The sequence below is a fragment of the Procambarus clarkii genome, chromosome 73, assembly GCF_040958095.1.
Source record: "Procambarus clarkii isolate CNS0578487 chromosome 73, FALCON_Pclarkii_2.0, whole genome shotgun sequence".
In the NCBI taxonomy this organism is placed as follows: Eukaryota; Metazoa; Arthropoda; class Malacostraca; order Decapoda; family Cambaridae; genus Procambarus; species Procambarus clarkii.
Window position 1 is genome coordinate 25,525,300 of NC_091222.1, and position 20,067 is coordinate 25,545,366.

The 20,067-nt window shown below is 48.3% G+C and overlaps 1 long non-coding RNA gene across 1 annotated transcript in view; it reads right to left on the reverse strand.

Annotated features, from left to right (window-relative positions):
- Positions 1 to 20,067, reverse strand: part of LOC138356604 (uncharacterized) — a 95,093-nt gene that overhangs the window by 54,840 nt on the left and 20,186 nt on the right. The gene's annotated exons all lie outside the window — the stretch shown is intronic.

A 20,067-nucleotide genomic window follows, 5' to 3' on the forward strand; every position in this document is an offset into this window, starting at 1 on the left:
CCCATCCTGTGGGTGGTAGTGGACCCCATACCCATCCTGTGGGTGGTAGTGGACCCCAAACCCATCCTGTGGGTGGTAGTGGCTCCCATACCCATCCTGTGGGTGGTAGTGGGCCCCATACCCATCCTGTGGGTGGTAGTGGTCCCCATACCCATCCTGTGGGTGGTAGTGGACCCCATACCCATCCTGTGGGTGGTAGCGGCCCCCATACCCATCCTGTGGGTGGTAGTGAACCCCATACCCATCCTGTGGGTGGTAGTGAACCCCATACCCATCCTGTGGGTGGCAGCGGCCCCCATACCCATCCTGTGGGTGGTAGTGGTCCCCATACCCATCCTGTGGGTGGTAGTGGACCCCATACCCATCCTGTGGGTGGTAGTGGGCCCCATACCCATCCTGTGGGTGGTAGTGGACCCCCAAACCCATCCTGTGGGTGGTAGTGGTCCCCATACCCATCCTGTGGGTGGTAGTGGACCCCATACCCATCCTGTGGGTGGTAGTGGGCCCCATACCCATCCTGTGGGTGGTAGCGGCCCCCATACCCATCCTGTGGGTGGTAGTGAACCCCATACCCATCCTGTGGGTGGTAGTGAACCCCATACCCATCCTGTGGGTGGCAGCGGCCCCCATACCCATCCTGTGGGTGGTAGTGGCTCCCATACCCATCCTGTGGGTGGTAGTGGACCCCCATACCCATCCTGTGGGTGGTAGTGGACCCCATACCCATCCTGTGGGTGGTAGTGGACCCCCATACCCATCCTGTGGGTGGTAGTGGACCCCATACCCATCCTGTGGGTGGTAGCGGCCCCCATACCCATCCTGTGGGTGGTAGTGAACCCCATACCCATCCTGTGGGTGGTAGTGAACCCCATACCCATCCTGTGGGTGGCAGCGGCCCCCATACCCATCCTGTGGGTGGTAGTGGCCCCCATACCCATCCTGTGGGTGGTAGTGGACCCCATACCCATCCTGTGGGTGGTAGTGGACCCCCATACCCATCCTGTGGGTGGTAGTGGCTCCCATACCCATCCTGTGGGTGGTAGTGGACCCCACACCCATCCTGTGGGTGGTAGTGGTCCCCCAAACCCATCCTGTGGGTGGTAGTGGACCCCATACCCATCCTGTGGGTGGTAGTGGACCCCACACCCATCCTGTGGGTGGTAGTGGTCCCCCAAACCCATCCTGTGGGTGGTAGTGGCTCCCATACCCATCCTGTGGGTGGTAGTGGGCCCCATACCCATCCTGTGGGTGGTAGTGGTCCCCATACCCATCCTGTGGGTGGTAGTGGACCCCATACCCATCCTGTGGGTGGTAGTGGACCCCCAAACCCATCCTGTGGGTGGTAGTGGCTCCCATACCCATCCTGTGGGTGGTAGTGGGCCCCATACCCATCCTGTGGGTGGTAGTGGTCCCCATACCCATCCTGTGGGTGGTAGTGGACCCCCATACCCATCCTGTGGGTGGTAGTGGACCCCCATACCCATCCTGTGGGTGGTAGTGGACCCCATACCCATCCTGTGGGTGGTAGTGGACCCCATACCCATCCTGTGGGTGGTAGTGGACCCCATACCCATCCTGTGGGTGGTAGTGGACCCCATACCCATCCTGTGGGTGGTAGTGGACCCCATACCCATCCCGTGGGTGGTAGTGGACCCCATACCCATCCCGTGGGTGGTAGTGGACCCCATATACCCATCCTGTAGGTGGTAGTGGACCCCCATACCCATCCTGTGGGTGGTAGTGGCCCCCATACCCATCCTGTGGGTGGTAGTGGACCCCATACCCATCCTGTGGGTGGTAGTGGACCCTATACCCATCCTGTGGGTGGTAGTGGACCCCATACCCATCCTGTGGGTGGTAGTGGACCCCATACCCAGCCTGTGGGTGGTAGTGGACCCCATACCCATCCTGTGGGGTGGTAGTGGACCCCCATACCCATCCTGTGGGTGGTAGTGGACCCCATACCCATCCTGTGGGTGGTAGTGGCCCCTATACCCATCCTGTGGGTGGTTTGTGGACCCCATACTCATCCTGTGGGGGGTAGTGGACCCCATACCCATCCTGTGGGTGGTAGTGGACCCCATACCCATCCTGTGGTTGGTAGTGGACCCCATACCCATCCTGTGGGTGGTAGTGGACCCCATACCCATCCTGTGGGTGGTAGTGGCCCCCATACCCATCCTGTGGGTGGCAGTGGACCCCATACCCATCCTGTGGGTGGTAGTGGACCCCATACCCATCCTGTGGGTGGTAGTGGATCCCATACCCATCCTGTGGGTGGTAGTGGGCCCCATACCCATCCTGTGGGTGGTAGTGGACCCCCATACCCATCCTGTGGGCGGAAGTGGACCCCATACCCATCCTGTGGGCGGTAGTGGACCCCATACCCATCCTGTGGGCGGTAGTGGACCCCATACCAACTATTGTTCTTCAAGGCCAACATGGCTGCCGTTCATGTTGTTCTTCAGGGCCAACATGGCTGCCGTTCATGTTGTTCTTCAGGGCCAACATGGCTGCCGTTCATGTTGTTCTTCAGGGCCAACATGGCTGCCGACCATGTTGTTCTTCAGGGCCAACATGGCTGCCGACCATGTTGTTCTTCAGGGCCAACATGGCTTCCGTTCATGTTGTTCTTCAGGGCCAACATGGCTGCCGTCTATGTTGTTCTTCAGGGCCAACATGGCTGCCGTTCATGTTGTTCTTCAGGGCCAACATGGCTGCCGACCATGTTGTTCTTCAGGGTCAACATGGCTGCCGACCATGTTGTTCTTCAGGGCCAACATGGCTGCCGTTCATGTTGTTCTTCAGGGCCAACATGGCTGCCGTTCATGTTGTTTTTCAGGGCCAACATGGCTGCCGACCATGTTGTTCTTCAGGGCCAACATCGCTGCCGACCATGTTGTTCTTCAGGGCCAACACGGCTGCCGTTCATGTTGTTCTTCAGGGCCAACATGGCTGCCGACCATGTTCTTCAGGGCCAACATGGCTGCCGTTCATGTTGTTCTTCAGGGCCAACATGGCTGCCGTTCATGTTGTTCTTCAGGGCCAACATGGCTGCCGACCATGTTGTTCTTCAGGGCCAACATGGCTGCCGACCATGTTGTTCTTCAGGGCCAACATGGCTTCCGTTCATGTTGTTCTTCAGGGCCAACATGGCTGCCGTCTATGTTGTTCTTCAGGGCCAACATGGCTGCCGTTCATGTTGTTCTTCAGGGCCAACATGGCTGCCGACCATGTTGTTCTTCAGGGCCAACATGGCTGCCGACCATGTTGTTCTTCAGGGCCAACATGGCTGCCGTTCATGTTGTTCTTCAGGGCCAACACGGCTGCCGTTCATGTTGTTCTTCAGGGCCAACATGGCTGCCGACCATGTTCTTCAGGGCCAACATGGCTGCCGTTCATGTTGTTCTTCAGGGCCAACATGGCTGCCGTCTATGTTGTTCTTCAGGGCCAACATGGCTGCCGTTCATGTTGTTCTTCAAGGCCAACATGGCTGCCGACCATGTTGTTCTTCAGGGCCAACATGGCTGCCGTTCATGTTGTTCTTCAGGGCCAACATGGCTGCCGACCATGTTGTTCTTCAGGGCCAACATGGCTGCCGACCATGTTGTTCTTCAGGGCCAACATGGCTGCCGTTCATGTTGTTCTTAAGGGCCAACATGGCTGCCGTTCATGTTGTTCTTCAGGGCCAACATGGCTGCCGACCATGTTGTTCTTCAGGGCCAACATGGCTGCCGTTCATGTTGTTCTTCAGGGCCAACATGGCTGCCGACCATGTTGTTCTTCAGGGCCAACATGGCTGCCGACCATGTTGTTCTTCAGGGCCAACATGGCTGCCGACCATGTTGTTCTTCAGGGCCAACATGGCTGCCGACCATGTTGTTCTTCAGGGCCAACATGGCTGCCGTTCATGTTGTTCTTCAGGGCCAACATGGCTGCCGACCATGTTGTTCTTCAGGGCCAACATGGCTGCCGACCATGTTGTTCTTCAGGGCCAACATGGCTGCCGACCATGTTGTTCTTCAGGGCCAACATGGCTGCCGTTCATGTTGTTCTTCAGGGCCAACATGGCTGCCGTTCATGTTGTTCTTCAGGGCCAACATGGCTGCCGTTCATGTTGTTCTTCAGGGCCAACATGGCTGCCGACTGTAACACTGTAAAGTGTTTATTTAATACATACATAGAGTACATGAGTCACAGACAAGGATTTGAGAAGGCGCCAAGTTGTCGGCGGAGTTTCACACCTCTAAGAGTTAATGACCACCAAGTGACCTGAGGTCAGATCATGCGAATTTCACCTTACTTCTACTAATCTTATAATTGTAGTCTGGTAGCCTTCAAACATGCCGACGTTTAAGGAGTGGCTTGGTAGAGAGCCGGAGGCTATCTACTTGTGGGCGGAGTTAGCTACTAAGTTTCCCAATATATACTCTGAGAGCTATCGATTCGAGAGCATTAACAGAACAACAGCAGCCAGGAGAGCAGGAGGACAACAGCCGAGACAGGCTGTCGGTCGGACGGGGGTGAAGCTGCCTGACAGCTGCAGACTCCCCCCCCCCCCTCTATCCAGCTATAGGCAGGCACTTGGTGAGTTGAACATTAAGGTGACTTGGTCGTGTTTTACAAGTGTTGTGTGAGGATCAGGGGCAGTCAGTTGTAGTGCTCTCAGATTCTTGGAGGATGACTCACTTTACATATATATATATATCTTGAACATTGCTTAAATTATGATACTTAGTATGTGAAATATAATTGAATTTATTATTTAAATTGCCTTTGTGTCCCCTAGAGTTTGAGTTGAGATGAGAAAGCCTCTGCGGTTTCATGATTTAATGAGTACATGATAAAGATGGGACATACTAATAATGACCTCTTGATAACATCTTTTGAAAATTTTGTGATACAGACAAGTTCCATTCCTTGTCTTGTATGTGATGATCTAGAATGGATGGTGGCAGCATTTCGTCTTCTACTATATACTCTTCTACTTCTACTATCTACTCTTCTACTTCTACCTATCTACACCTCTCCCTCTACCCCTCTCTTAACTCTCCCTTTCAACTAATGACCCTCCTCGCTCCTCCCACCTCCCTACCTCTCACCCCAAACCCTCACTAATTACTTCACTATTCATTTCTTTCCTCTCGTTTTCTCTTATACGTTTGTGGCAATGAAAATGTATTCTAGAGTTCTCTCTAGAGTTTCGGGTAGCTGATCCAGTTACGGCGCCTTGTAGTCTTAGCACCTAGGTAGTCAAATACCTAGGTTACAAGGTGTTGAACGAGAGAGGCTGCCTTAGGAACTCTGGGAGTGCTCTAGAATAGTTAGCTAACTGGGGACGGGATAACGGACTAGAGAGAGCTGTTTCCCCCACCCCCCGTTACACGACCATGTTGTTCTTCAGGGCCAACATGGCTGCCATCCAAGTTGTTCTTCAGGGCCAACATGGCTGCCGTTCAAGTTGTTCTTCAGGGCCAACATGGCTGCCGTTCATGTTGTTCTTCAGGGCCAACATGGCTGCCATCCAAGTTGTTCTTCAGGGACAACATGGCTGCCGTTCAAGTTGTTCTTCAGGGCCAACATGGCTGCCGACCATGTTGTTCTTCAGGGCCAACATGGCTGCCATCCAAGTTGTTCTTCAGGGACAACATGGCTGCCGTTCAAGTTGTTCTTCAGGGCCAACATGGCTGCCATCCAAGTTGTTCTTCAGGGCCAACATGGCTGCCATCCAAGTTGTTCTTCAGGGCCAACATGGCTGCCATCCAAGTTGTTCTTCAGGGCCAACATGGCTGCCGTTCATGTTGTTCTTCAGGGCCAACATGGCTGCCGACCATGTTGTTCTTCAGGGCCAACATGGCTGCCATCCAAGTTGTTCTTCAGGGACAACATGGCTGCCGTTCAAGTTGTTCTTCAGGGCCAACATGGCTGCCATCCAAGTTGTTCTTCAGGGCCAACATGGCTGCCGTTCATGTTGTTCTTCAGGGCCAACATGGCTGCCATCCAAGTTGTTCTTCAGGGCCAACATGGCTGCCGTTCATGTTGTTCTTCAGGGCCAACATGGCTGCCATCCAAGTTGTTCTTCAGGGCCAACATGGCTGCCGTTCATGTTGTTCTTCAGGGCCAACATGGCTGCCATCCAAGTTGTTCTTCAGGGCCAATATGGCTGCCGTTCATGTTGTTCTTCAGGGCCAACATGGCTGCCGTTCATGTTGTTCTTCAGGGCCAACATGGCTGCCATCCAAGTTGTTCTTCAGGGCCAACATGGCTGCCGTTCATGTTGTTCTTCAGGGCCAACATGGCTGCCATCCAAGTTGTTCTTCAGGGCCAATATGGCTGCCGTTCATGTTGTTCTTCAGGGCCAACATGGCTGCCATCCAAGTTGTTCTTCAGGGCCAACATGGCTGCCGTTCATGTTGTTCTTCAGGGCCAACATGGCTGCCATCCAAGTTGTTCTTCAGGGCCAATATGGCTGCCATCCAAGTTGTTCTTCAGGGCCAACATGGCTGCCGTTCATGTTGTTCTTCAGGGCCAACATGGCTGCCGTTCATGTTGTTCTTCAGGGCCAACATGGCTGCCGTCCATGTTGTTCTTCAGGGCCAACATGGCTGCCGTTCATGTTGTTCTTCAGGGCCAACATGGCTGCCGTCCATGTTGTTCTTCAGGGCCAACATGGCTCAGAAACTGTGTCACCCTCCTCCTGTCTTATGGTTACATAACATTTAGAATTCTAGAGTTGTCAGGTAAGTCTTTTACGATATTATATCTTAATTATTATTATTAGGCAAAGTAAATGATTTTATACCTTAGAAACGACTTGACCGTGGGAGGAGACAACGTCTTGACCGTGGGAGGAGACAACGTCTTGACCGTGGGAGGAGACAACGTCTTGACCGTGGGAGGAGACAACGTCTTGACCGTGGGAGGAGACAACGTCTTGACCGTGGGAGGAGACAACGTCTTGACCGTGGGAGGAGACAACGTCTTGACCGTGGGAGGAGACAACGTCTTGACCGTGGGAGGAGTCAACGACTCGACCGTGGGAGGAGTCAACGACTTGACCGTGGGAGGAGACAACGTCTTGACCGTGGGAGGAGACAACGTCTTGACCGTGGGAGGAGACAACGTCTTGACCGTGGGAGGAGACAACGTCTTGACCGTGGGAGGAGTCAACGACTTGACCGTGGGAGGAGTCAGCGACTCGACCGTGGGAGGAGTCAACGACTCGACCGTGGGAGGAGTCAGCGACTCGACCGTGGGAGGAGTCAACGACTCGACCGTGGGAGGAGTCAACGACTTGACCGTGGGAGGAGTCAGCGACTCGACCGTGGGAGGAGACAACGTCTTGACCGTGGGAGGAGACAACGTCTTGACCGTGGGAGGAGACAACGTCTTGACCGTGGGAGGAGACAACGTCTTGACCGTGGGAGGAGACAACGTCTTGACCGTGGGAGGAGACAACGTCTTGACCGTGGGAGGAGACAACGTCTTGACCGTGGGAGGAGACAACGTCTTGACCGTGGGAGGAGTCAACGACTCGACCGTGGGAGGAGTCAACGACTTGACCGTGGGAGGAGTCAACGACTTGACCGTGGGAGGAGTCAGCGACTCGACCGTGGGAGGAGTCAACGACTCGACCGTGGGAGGAGTCAACGACTTGACCGTGGGAGGAGTCAGCGACTCGACCGTGGGAGGAGTCAACGACTTGACCGTGGGAGGAGTCAGCGACTCGACCGTGGGAGGAGTCAACGACTTGACCGTGGGAGGAGTCAGCGACTCGACCGTGGGAGGAGTCAGCGACTCGACCGTGGGAGGAGTCAACGACTCGACCGTGGGAGGAGTCAACGACTTGACCGTGGGAGGAGTCAACGACTTGACCGTGGGAGGAGTCAGCGACTCGACCGTGGGAGGAGTCAGCGACTCGACCGTGGGAGGAGTCAACGACTTGACCGTGGGAGGAGTCAACGACTTGACCGTGGGAGGAGTCAGCGACTCGACCGTGGGAGAAGTCAGCGACTCGACCGTGGGAGGAGTCAACGACTTGACCGTGGGAGGAGTCAGCGACTCGACCGTGGGAGGAGTCAACGACTTGACCGTGGGAGGAGTCAGCGACTCGACCGTGGGAGGAGTCAGCGACTCGACCGTGGGAGGAGTCAACGACTTGACCGTGGGAGGAGTCAGCGACTTGACCGTGGGAGGAGTCAACGTCTTGACCGTGGGAGGAGACAACGTCTTGACCGTGGGAGGAGACAACGTCTTGACCGTGGGAGGAGACAACGTCTTGACCGTGGGAGGAGACAACGTCTTGACCGTGGGAGGAGTCAACGACTCGACCGTGGGAGGAGTCAACGACTTGACCGTGGGAGGAGTCAGCGACTCGACCGTGGGAGGAGTCAACGACTCGACCGTGGGAGGAGTCAACGACTTGACCGTGGGAGGAGTCAGCGACTCGACCGTGGGAGGAGTCAACGACTTGACCGTGGGAGGAGTCAGCGACTCGACCGTGGGAGGAGTCAGCGACTCGACCGTGGGAGGAGTCAACGACTTGACCGTGGGAGGAGTCAGCGACTTGACCGTGGGAGGAGTCAACGTCTTGACCGTGGGAGGAGTCAACGACTTGACCGTGGGAGGAGTCAACGACTTGACCGTGGGAGGAGTCAACCACTTGACCGTGGGAGGAGTCACCGACTTGACCGTGGGAGGAGTCACCGTCTTGACCGTGGGAGGAGTCAACAACTTGACCGTGGGAGGAGTCAACGTCTTGACCGTGGGAGGAGTCAACAACTTGACCGTGGGAGGAGGAGTCAAGCAGCAGCAGCTACTCCACCATGTCACAGGAGTATTCATGACTCTGCCATCACTTTGGCGCCAAAGCCGGGGCGCTAAATCATCAACAGGGAGCCGAGCAAGAGCAATCTGCTCACTAGCCGTAAAGTCTCCTTTTTTATGCCACAATCAATGCTGGTGAACACGCGCACGCGAGTGATAGATGCGTGCGCGGCTCGCCACTTAGCTGCGGGGTCGCGAACTAAATATTGGACAAGGTATACCCATTCGGGTGAGCTTTGAAGTGGGTATACTTGAATAGCTGTACCTATAGCGGGGTCGCCATCAAAGGAGGTGGGGCTCCTTGCTCTTTCGCTAGCTATCGGTCGCTGAGCGAAAAAGATAGTGAATTCTAGTTTAAATAGCTTTTAGGAGTATTGGAGAGTAATAGATACTTTGATATTTGCAGTTATGAAGATAGTTTATACTGGTATATTGGAGCTTTCTACGAGGTATTGTTCCCAGCAAGAGGGACTAGGCAAGCATAGTGTCATTCCAATATAAAATATTGTTAGTAGGGGGCTGTGACCCCCCTTATATAGCGGCTATAACTTGTCTTTACAATGTTCTTCTACGGACGGTAGGGCCTTGTTGCCCGGAGGTGCTCATACCGCTGAGTCCGCAGGTGTCCGTGGTACCACCAGAATGACCCGGTCGATTTTCTATTGTCCGCTGATGATCGGTATTGAGTGTTGGTGTCTGAGAGCTTACAGTGCCGTCATCTTTTCCCCCACACCACACACACGGCTCATTTTCCCGATCCGCTCTCGCACAAGACAGCACATATGTGACTTATTGCTTATAGTCACTATTTTGCTTATAAATAAGTACATGTGTGACATTCGTCTCCCACAAGACAGCGCATATGTGACTTATTGCTTATAGTCACTATTTTGCTTATAAATAAGTACATGTGTGACATTCGTCTCGCACAAGACAGCACATATATGACTTATTGCTTATAGTCACTATTTTGCTAAAAAATAAGTACATATGTGACATATTCGTCACGTACAAGACAGCACATATATGACTTATTGCTTATAGTCACTATTTTGCTTATAAATAAGTACATGTGTGACATTCGTCTCGCACAAGACAGCACATATATGACTTATTGCTTATAGTCACTATTTTGCTTATAAGTACATATGTGACATATTCGTCATGTACAAGACAGCACATATATGACTTATTGCTTATAGTCACTATTTTGCTTATAAGTACATATGTGACATATTCGTCTCGCATAAGACAGCACATATGTGACTTATTACTTATAGTCACTATTTTGCTTATAAATAAGTACATATGTGACATATTCGTCACGTACAAGAGAGCACATATATGACTTATTGCTTATAGTCACTATTTTGCTTATAAATAAGTACATATATGACATATTCGTCTCGCAAAAGACAGCACATATATGACTTATTGCTTATAGTCACTATTTTGCTTATAAATAAGTACATATATGACATATTCGTCTCGCAAAAGACAGCACATATATGACTTATTGCTTATAGTCACTATTTTGCTTATAAATAAGTACATATGTGACATTCCAAACCATATTTTTTTAATTTTCCCCTCAAGTCGTTGGTCATATTCTTGTAGGCACGCTTTCTATTGCAATTATTGCATATATGTATATTTACAATTATTGTATATTTTTTATACATAATTATAATTATAAATTATTGTATATTTTTTCATCTTTATTGTATATTATTATTTTTCTCTCATTCTACCGATCAATCTCTTATTAGTATTTTTTTTTTCGTATTGCTGTTAAAGTCTGATCCATCAATCGTTTTTGTCTATTGTAGCTAATGGTAGTGTATTTTTTTTATTTTATTGTGCAATAACTACTGTATAGAAATGTGTATTTCTTGATTATTGCTTTTACGGTCAACTTGCTGTTGGTGCGGGCGTGCAGGCGCGTACACTCTCTTCTTCCTCTCAACATCTATTCCTTCTCAGCATCTCTCTGTCAACTCGAGTTATGAACCCATCTCTTATCTTTCAATCCTTCTCAATCCTTTTTCAATCTCCCTCTATTTCTTGCTACTCTTTCCAGTCCTGGACAATATCCCTTGACAGTCCTGGACAGTATCCCATAAGAGTCCTGGACAGTATCCCATGACTAGTCGTGGACAGTATCCCATGATAGTCCTGGACAGTATCCCATGACAGTCGTGGACAGTATCCCATGATAGTCCTGGACAGTATCCCATGACAGTCGTGGACAGTATCCCATGATAGTCGTGGACAGTATCCCATGATAGTCCTGGACAGTATCCCATGACAGTCGTGGACAGTATCCCATGAAAGTCCTGGACAGTATCCCATGATAGTCCTGGACAATATCCCATGACAGTCGTGGACAGTATCCCATGAAAGTCCTGGACAGTATCCCATGACAGTCCTGGACAATATCCCATGAAAGTCCTGGACAATATCCCATGAAAGTCCTGGACAGTATCCCATGAAAGTCCTGGATAGTATCCCATGAAAGTCCTGGACAATATCCCATGACAGTCCTGGACAATATCCCATGAAAGTCCTGGACAATATCCCATGAAAGTCCTGGACAATATCCCATGAAAGTCCTGGATAGTATCCCATGAAAGTCCTGGACAATATCCCATGAAAGTCCTGGACAATATCCCATGAAAGTCCTGGACAATATCCCATGAAAGTCCTGGACAATATCCCATGAAAGTCCTGGACAGTATCCCATGAAAGTCCTGGACAATATCCCATGACAGTCTTAAATATGTCTTAAATATTCGACGTTTTAAATACTCAACGTCTTAAATACTCAATGTCTATAATACCCATTTTCTAGGTTTAATTAATTAATTAATTAATTAATTTATTTATTTATTTATTTATACGAGAGTTCTTAGTCCTATACAGCCACTAGCACGCATAGCGACAAATTGGGGCCAGGCGGCCATCTTGGCGGTCATCTTGGCGGCCATCTTGGCGGCCATCTTGGGCAAATTCTCCCCACTTCCGGAAATACATACCCAATTTACACACAGAAATCACAATAGCGTGATGCATCAAATGAATAAATCCACAAGGGCCGTAACTAGGATTCGAACCTACGTCCGAGAGCATCCCAGACGCTGCCTTAATCGACTGAGCTACGACATGGTCAAAAGAATTTTTGGACCATGTCGTAGCAGGTCAGGTGTACCATAGACCAGCAGTAACCCGAGGAACCACCTACCCGCTGAAGCAGTGACCCAAGGAACCGCCTACCCGCTGAAGCAGTGACCCAAGGAACCACCTACCCGCTGAAGCAGTGACCCAAGGAACCACCTACCCGCTGAAGCCGTAACCCAAGGAACCGCCTACCCGCTGAAGCAGTGACCCAAGGAACCGCCTACCCGCTTAAGCCGTAACCCAAGGAACCGCCTACCCGCTGAAGCAGTGACCCAAGAAACCGCCTACCCGCTGAAGCAGTGACCCAAGGAACCGCCTACCCGCTGAAGCAGTAACCCAAGGAACCGCCTACCCGCTGAAGCAGTGACCCAAGGAACCGCCTACCCGCTGAAGCAGTGACCCAAGGAACCGCCTACCCGCTGAAGCAGTAACCCAAGGAACCACCTACCCGCTGAAGCAGTGACCCAAGGAACCGCCTACCCGCTGAAGCAGTGACCCAAGGAACCGCCTACCCGCTGAAGCAGTGACCCAAGGAACCGCCTACCCGCTGAAGCAGTGACCCAAGGAACCACCTACCCGCTGAAGCCGTAACCCAAGGAACCACCTACCCGCTGAAGCAGTGACCCAAAGAACCACCTACCCGCTGAAGCAGTGACCCAAGGAACCACCTACCCGCTGAAGCAGTAACCCAAGGAACCGCCTACCCGCTGAAGCAGTAACCCAAGGAACCGCCTACCCGCTGAAGCAGTAACCCAAGGAACCACCTACCCGCTGAAGCCGTAACCCAAGGAACCGCCTACTCGCTGAAGCCGTAACTCAAGTAGAGGCAGGAAAGATTATTTTGGAGGAAGACCAATCAATGGGATGATTAGAATCCCTCACATGGCAGAAGAGAGGGAAGACAATGCTCTCATCTAACAATGCTCTCTTCCATGCTCTCACATGGAAGAGAGCATTGTTAGTGTCTGCAGACTTAACACTTCTCTTGTGTTCTATAAGTCTGTCATTCAGTGTACGGCCAGTTTCACCAAAGTATTACAGTAGTATACAGTAGTATAACAAAAATATACTTTAATATACCTACTTATCTCTCTCATCTCATTTTTCTCTTGTAATGTATCTTTATCATTTATCAATTCTGATTGAAATTACCTACTTAAAATTATCTACTACTTATCTACTACTTAAAATCTACTTATCTACTTAAAATTATCTGCCAAAGTATTGCCACAGTACTGTAATACTTAATAAATAAAAAAATAAATATTGGAGAGGACAAGATGAACAGGAAATAGAGTAGACACCAGCAGCATTAGAAGCAGGAGGAGCAGTGTGAACTAGAGTGCTACAAAGTCCTATTACTATATAATATATAAATATTACATATTTATATATATGTAAAATAATGTTGATATTTAGTCTGGTTCTACTCATCAAATATTTATTCCCGATAGATGATTTCTAACCTCTACAGTGACATATTCCTGATAGATGATTTCTAACCTCTACAGTGACATATTCCTGATTGATGATTTCTAACCTCTACAGTGACATATTCCTGATTGATGATTTCTAACCTCTACAGTGACATATTTCCGATAGATGATTTCTAACCTCTACAGTGACATATTTCCGATAGATGATTTCTAACCTCTACAGTGACATATTCCCGATAGATGATTTCTAACCTCTACAGTGACATATTTCCGATAGATGATTTCTAACCTCTACAGTGACATATTTCCGATAGATGATTTCTAACCTCTACAGTGACATATTCCCGATAGATGATTTCTAACCTCTACAGTGACATATTTCCGATAGATGATTTCTAACCTTTACAGTGACATATTTCCGATAGATGATTTCTAACCTTTACAGTGACTACTGTTCTTCAGTGATACAATTCGTCTCACAACCCTAAATTCCACTATTTTGTTCTGTTTTTTAAAAGATCTCCTGAAATCTTTTGCTAAATTTTTCCTCGTTTTCAGAGAGAAATATAGACACCTTGTCTTGTTAATGTTATTGTACCGTCTTGAGGTATGAGATGTGTCTTAGGTCTTGTCTGTCTGTCTCTCTCTCTCTCTCTCTCTCTCTCTCTCTCTCTCTCTCTCTCTCTCTCTCTCTCTCTCTCTCTCTCTCTCTCTCTCAATTGAACATAAACATGACAATAGTAAAAAAACTAAGTATAAATAAAGTAAGAATTATTCAATATACATTATTTTGAGGCACTGGGGGAGACTGGAACTCACATATTTTGAGGCACTGGGGGAGACTGGAACTCACATATTTTGAGGCACTGGGGGAGACTGGAACTCACATATTTTGAGGCACTGGGGGAGACTGGAACTCACATATTTTGAGGCACTGGGGGAGACTGGAAGTCACATATTTTGAGGCACTGGGGGAGACTGGAACTCACATATTTTGAGGCACTGGGGGAGACTGGAACTCACATATTTTGAGGCACTGGGGGAGACTGGAACTCACATATATGCAAAATAATCCCAAAATAACACGTGATACGCTTATGTGTATGTATCCACTAGTATACTGAAATGTATCCTAGTGGATACATAAACTGCCTAACTAGTAAACTAGTAAACTGATCTCGTATATATATATATATATATATATATATATATATATATATATATATATATATATATATATATATATATATATATATATATATATATATATATATATATATATATATATGTTTGAGTGGCACAAGAGGCACTAGGAGACCAGAGTGTTGGCACTACTGATATTGACCACTGACACCATTGAGTGGTATATTGACCCTCACGGCAGAAGTGCAATAGCAGGACACGCCTGCCCAAACGTCTTGATTGGTCCGCGGGGTTGACGAATGGCCTCGTCTATTGGCTGAACTGACAACACCAAAATGACCCCACCCCCCCCACACCCCCCACAGTCGTCTCATCAAGGCTTCTTGGCCACGGTCATTAATGTCTTGAAGTAGTTCAGGTGTGAATGGGCTGTATTTCATGTCAAGGCGCCGTAATTGCTTTATAGAATTGGGACCACGAACTTCAATCAAGAAGCAGGAAGCTTGTCTATGCCAGAGTGAATAATTAAGCAGTTAGAGCCGCTCTAGAGCCACTCCAGAGCCGGTATAGAGCCGGACAGCTCTGATGAACAACAGTTCTGGCGGGCATTGTCCAACGCCCTTTTCGCCTTCAGTGATTGTTAGCCTATTGACCACCTTGTGCAATGGTGCAATTAGAACCGCCATTAACTATGTGACAGTTGCAATTAGTCTCTATTATGTGCAGGCCAAACACAGCCATGAAGACATTAGTACGGGGGAACCATTTTGTAACCCCTTGTATATACTGAACGCGAATCACCAACCATTTTGTAAACCCCTTGTATATATTGGACGCGAATCACGAACCATTTTGTAACCCCTTGTATATACTGAACGCGAATCACGACACAAGTTGCTCGTGTGGGATTACCAATCATATTTCCAATCTCCGGATTAGCCATTGATGGATAAATATACTTATATATATATACCATTTTCTAGAGATCTCAATGGGTTTGTAGGTTGAAAATAAGTTAAGAAATTACGTAATTATCTAGGAGGAAGAGAAAGGAGAATCGGACCTTGATCGCGTCAGCAATTAAGGGTCATTATTCGAAGCTTCACGTGCTGAAGGACCATTTTGATGGGTCGTTGAATTTTTGATGAGAGGGACGTTAAGTGTTAGTAAGCGTTACGGGACAATGGTTGAGGCGTGACTAGTGTCTCATGCATACTGCAGCGTGACGCTTGTCAGTATAGCACCTTCTTCAACCTTTTGTATGCTGTAGATGCAATGTTATAGATTTGGCTTTATCGCTTTCATTTTCAATCCCTTGTTCTTTCTGCCTTCTTTATCTTCCTTCAATTCCTCTCTCCCTTCCTTCTATCCCTTCTCTCCTTCCCTTGAACCCTTCCCTCCCTTTTTTGACTGTCACTGGTGCTAATTATTAGTTATAATAATTATGTAAATTAACTCCTGTTAAGTTCATGTTAATCTACAAATGTCCAAGGGCCAGATTCACGAAGCAGTTAGGCAAGCACTTACGAACCTGGGGCCAGATTCACGAAGCAGTTAGGCAAGCACTTGCGAACCTGGGGCCAGATTCACGAAAGCAGTTACGCAAGCACTTGCGAACCTGGGGCCAGATTCACGAAAGCAGTTACGCAAGCACTTGCGAACCTGGGGCCAGATTCACGAAGCAGTTAGGCAAGCACTTACGAACCTGGGGCCAAATTCACGAAAGCAGTTACGCAAGCACTTGCGAACCTGGGGCCAGATTCACGAAGCAGTTAGGCAAGCACTTACGAACCTGGGGCCAGATTCACGAAGCAGTTAGGCAAGCACTTACGAACCTGGGGCCAGATTCACGAAAGCAGTTACGCAAGCACTTACGAACCTGGGGCCAGATTCACGAAGCAGTTACGCAAGCACTTACGAACCTGTCCATCTTTTCTCAATCTTTGGCGGCTTTGTTTACAATTATTAAACAGTTAATGAGCTCCGAAGCACCAGGAGGCTGTTTATAACAATAACAACAGTTGATTGGCAAGTTTTCATGCTTGTAAACTGTTTAATAAATGTAACCAAAGCCGTCAAAGATTGAGGAAAGATGTACACGTTCGTAAGTGCTTGCGTAACTGCTTCGTGAATCTGGCCCCAGGTTCGTAAGTGCTTGCGTAACTGCTTCGTGAATCTGGCCTCAGGTTCGTAAGCGCTTGCGTAACTGCTTCGTGAATCTGGCCCCAGGTTCGTAAGTGCTTGCGTAACTGCTTTCGTGAATCTGGCCCCAGGTTCGTAAGCGCTTGCGTAACTGCTTCGTGAATCTGGCCCCAGGTTCGTAAGTGCTTGCGTAACTGCTTTCGTGAATCTGGCCCCAGGTTCGTAAGTGCTTGCGTAACTGCTTCGTAAATCTGGCCCCAGGTTCGTAAGCGCTTGTGTAACTGCTTCGTGAATCTGGCCCCAGGTTCGTAAGCGCTTGCGTAACTGCTTCGTGAATCTGGCCCCTCTGGACGATCCCAGTGTTCAAGTCTCTTCACATACACCCCTCCCAGTCTCCCCCCCCCCCATCACTACAATGCACCAATGACATCCATAGATCCCATGTACCAGCTATTGGTACTGGTAATGGCTCAAAAAGGGCCTCCACTTATGGGCTATTCATGCCCGTGCCACCTTTTGGGTGGCTTAATCTTCATCAATCAATCAATCTCTCAACACAATGGACTTGAGAATGGTCCAGGACGGACCGAAACGTCGTCGTCCCTTCACCTTCTAGTGTGTGGTCTGGTCAACACGTTCAAAGTTCAATTCACATGCTAAGCCACTACCATACCTTGAGGTTACCTTGAGGTGCTTCCGGGGCTTAGCGTCCCCGCGGCCCGGTCGTCGACCAGGCCTCCTGATTGCTGGACTGATCAACCAGGCTGTTGGACGCGGCTGCTCGTAGCCTGACGTATGGGTCACAGGCCTGGTTGATCAGGTAAACCCATGTCACTCACCTCTGACACACACATCATGTTTCAAAGACATCTCACCTCCCCATATCCTGTTTTGTCTCATCTATCTTGAGGTTATCTTGAGATGATTTCGGGGCTTTAGTGTCCCCGCGGCCCGGTCCTCGACCAGGCCTCCACCCCCTAGGAAGCAGCCCGTGACAGCTGACTTACACCCAGGTACTGCTAGGTAACAGGGGGCATAGGGTGAAAGAAACTCTGCCCATTGTTTCTCGCCGGCGCCTGGGATCGAACCCGGGACCACAGAATCACAAGTCCAGGGTGCTGTCCGCTCGGCCGACCAGCTCCCTAGACATAAGAAACTTCTCAATACCGCTAAATTTCCTTTACATATCCTTTAAGTTTGGAATCCTTATAGACTTTTCTCTCGTACATCTTTTCTAAATTAATTCAAATTTCTTTATGGCAACTGTTTCCAATATGCTCCCCATTTGTGGCATTTATTATTGTCTTCAAGATAGCTAGAATCAAGAGTGTCTAATGTGTTTCTCGCGTTGATCTCAGGAGTTGATTAAGATAGCAGTCGTCCAAGTTAAGATAGCAGTTGGATAAGCACCTCCAAAGGATACCTGATCAACCAGGCTGTGACTCATATGTCAGGCTGCGAGCAGCCGCGTCCAACAGCCTGGTTGATCAGTCCGGCAACCAGGAGGCCTGGTCGACGATCGGGCCGCGGGGACGCTAAGCCCCTGAAGCACCTCAAGGTAACCTCAAGGTAACCTCAAGGTAAGGTCCACTAGTTTCTTAAAATTCTTCTATATCTGCCTTGCCTGTTTTATTAATGCAGTTTATTCCACTAAAATTAAAGTCACCTACAACAAAAAATTGATCAATATGCCCTAGTTATATCATCCAATAGATGCATCATATTATAAATATAATAATATTATTAATTTCAACCAAATTGTGCGTTAAACTCTGTTTTCAACCATTCTTTGACGTTAATTTTAAGTTTCTCTCTAACACATAATGTAACTCCTCATTCTTGTATATTCTATCAATGTAAAATAATTAATGTTGTTGTAGTTAAAAATTCGCTACTTGGAACATAAAGTTCCAAGTAGCACGGGCTATGGTGATCCCGTAGTTAAAAATAATTTATATCCATGCATTTTACATTCAGCTAATTCTCTCGTTGTTTTCAACATTCATCCACGTTTCTGTTATTGGAACAATATATAGTGATGCTGTACACACAAATGAACCTACCTGGAAGCCGGTCGGCCGAGCGGACAGCACGCTGGACTTGTGATCCTGTGGTCCTGGGTTCGATCCCGGGCGAGAAACAATGGACAGAGTTTCTTTCACACTATGCCCCTGTTACCTAGCAGTAAAATAGGTACCTGGGTGTTAGCCAGCTGTCACGGGCTGCTTCCTGGGGGTGGAGGCCTGGTCGAGGACCGGGCCGCGGGGACACTAAAAGCCCCGATATCATCTCAAGATAACCTCAAGATATACCTGCCATATACCTGGGCTGTGAGAGATTCGAACCCTGGACCCCCACATGCGTGAGGCCGAATGCTCTATCGACTGAGCTATTGAGGGGCCTTAATAGGGAAATTGTTAAGTACGCCGAACTTCTCTATTTTGCTTCTCTAGTTGTTTGTTATATACTTTGTGTTGGGTTGCTACTGAGACTGACCTGTGTTTCTTGCCCAAACGTTTTCGTTTCACTTTTAAACTTTTCCCTTTATTTTCCAAACTTTTACCTTTATTTTCCAAACTTTTACCTTTATTTTCCAAACTTGTTCCTTTAATTTCCAAACTTTTCCATTAAACTTTCAAACTTTTCCCTTAAACTCCCAAACTTTCCCTTAAACTCCGAAACTTTTCCTTAAACTCCCAAACTTTCCCTTAAACTCCCAAACTTTTCCCTTAAACTCCCAAACTTTCCCTTAAACTCCCAAACTTTCCCTTAAACTCCGAAACTTTTCCTTAAACTCCCAAACTTTCCCTTAAACTCCCAAACTTTTCCCTTAAACTCCCAAACTTTTCCCTTAAACTCCCAAACTTTTCCATTAAACTCCCAAACTTTTCCCTTAAACTCCCAAACTTTCCCTTAAACTCCCAAACTTTTCCCTTAAACTACCAAACTTTTCCATTAAACTCCCAAACTTTTCCCTTAAACTCCCAAACTTTTCCATTAAACTCCCAAACTTTCCCTTAAACTCCCAAACTTTCCCTTAAACTCCCAAACTTTTCCCTTAAACTCCCAAACTTTCCCTTAAACTCCGAAACTTTTCCTTAAACTCCCAAACTTTCCCTTAAACTCCCAAACTTTCCCTTAAACTCCGAAACTTTTCCTTAAACTCCCAAACTTTCCCTTAAACTCCCAAACTTTTCCCTTAAACTCCCAAACTTTTCCATTAAACTCCCAAACTTTCCCTTAAACTCCCAAACTTTTCCCTTAAACTCCCAAACTTTCCCTTAAACTCCGAAACTTTTCCTTAAACTCCCAAACTTTCCCTTAAACTCCCAAACTTTTCCCT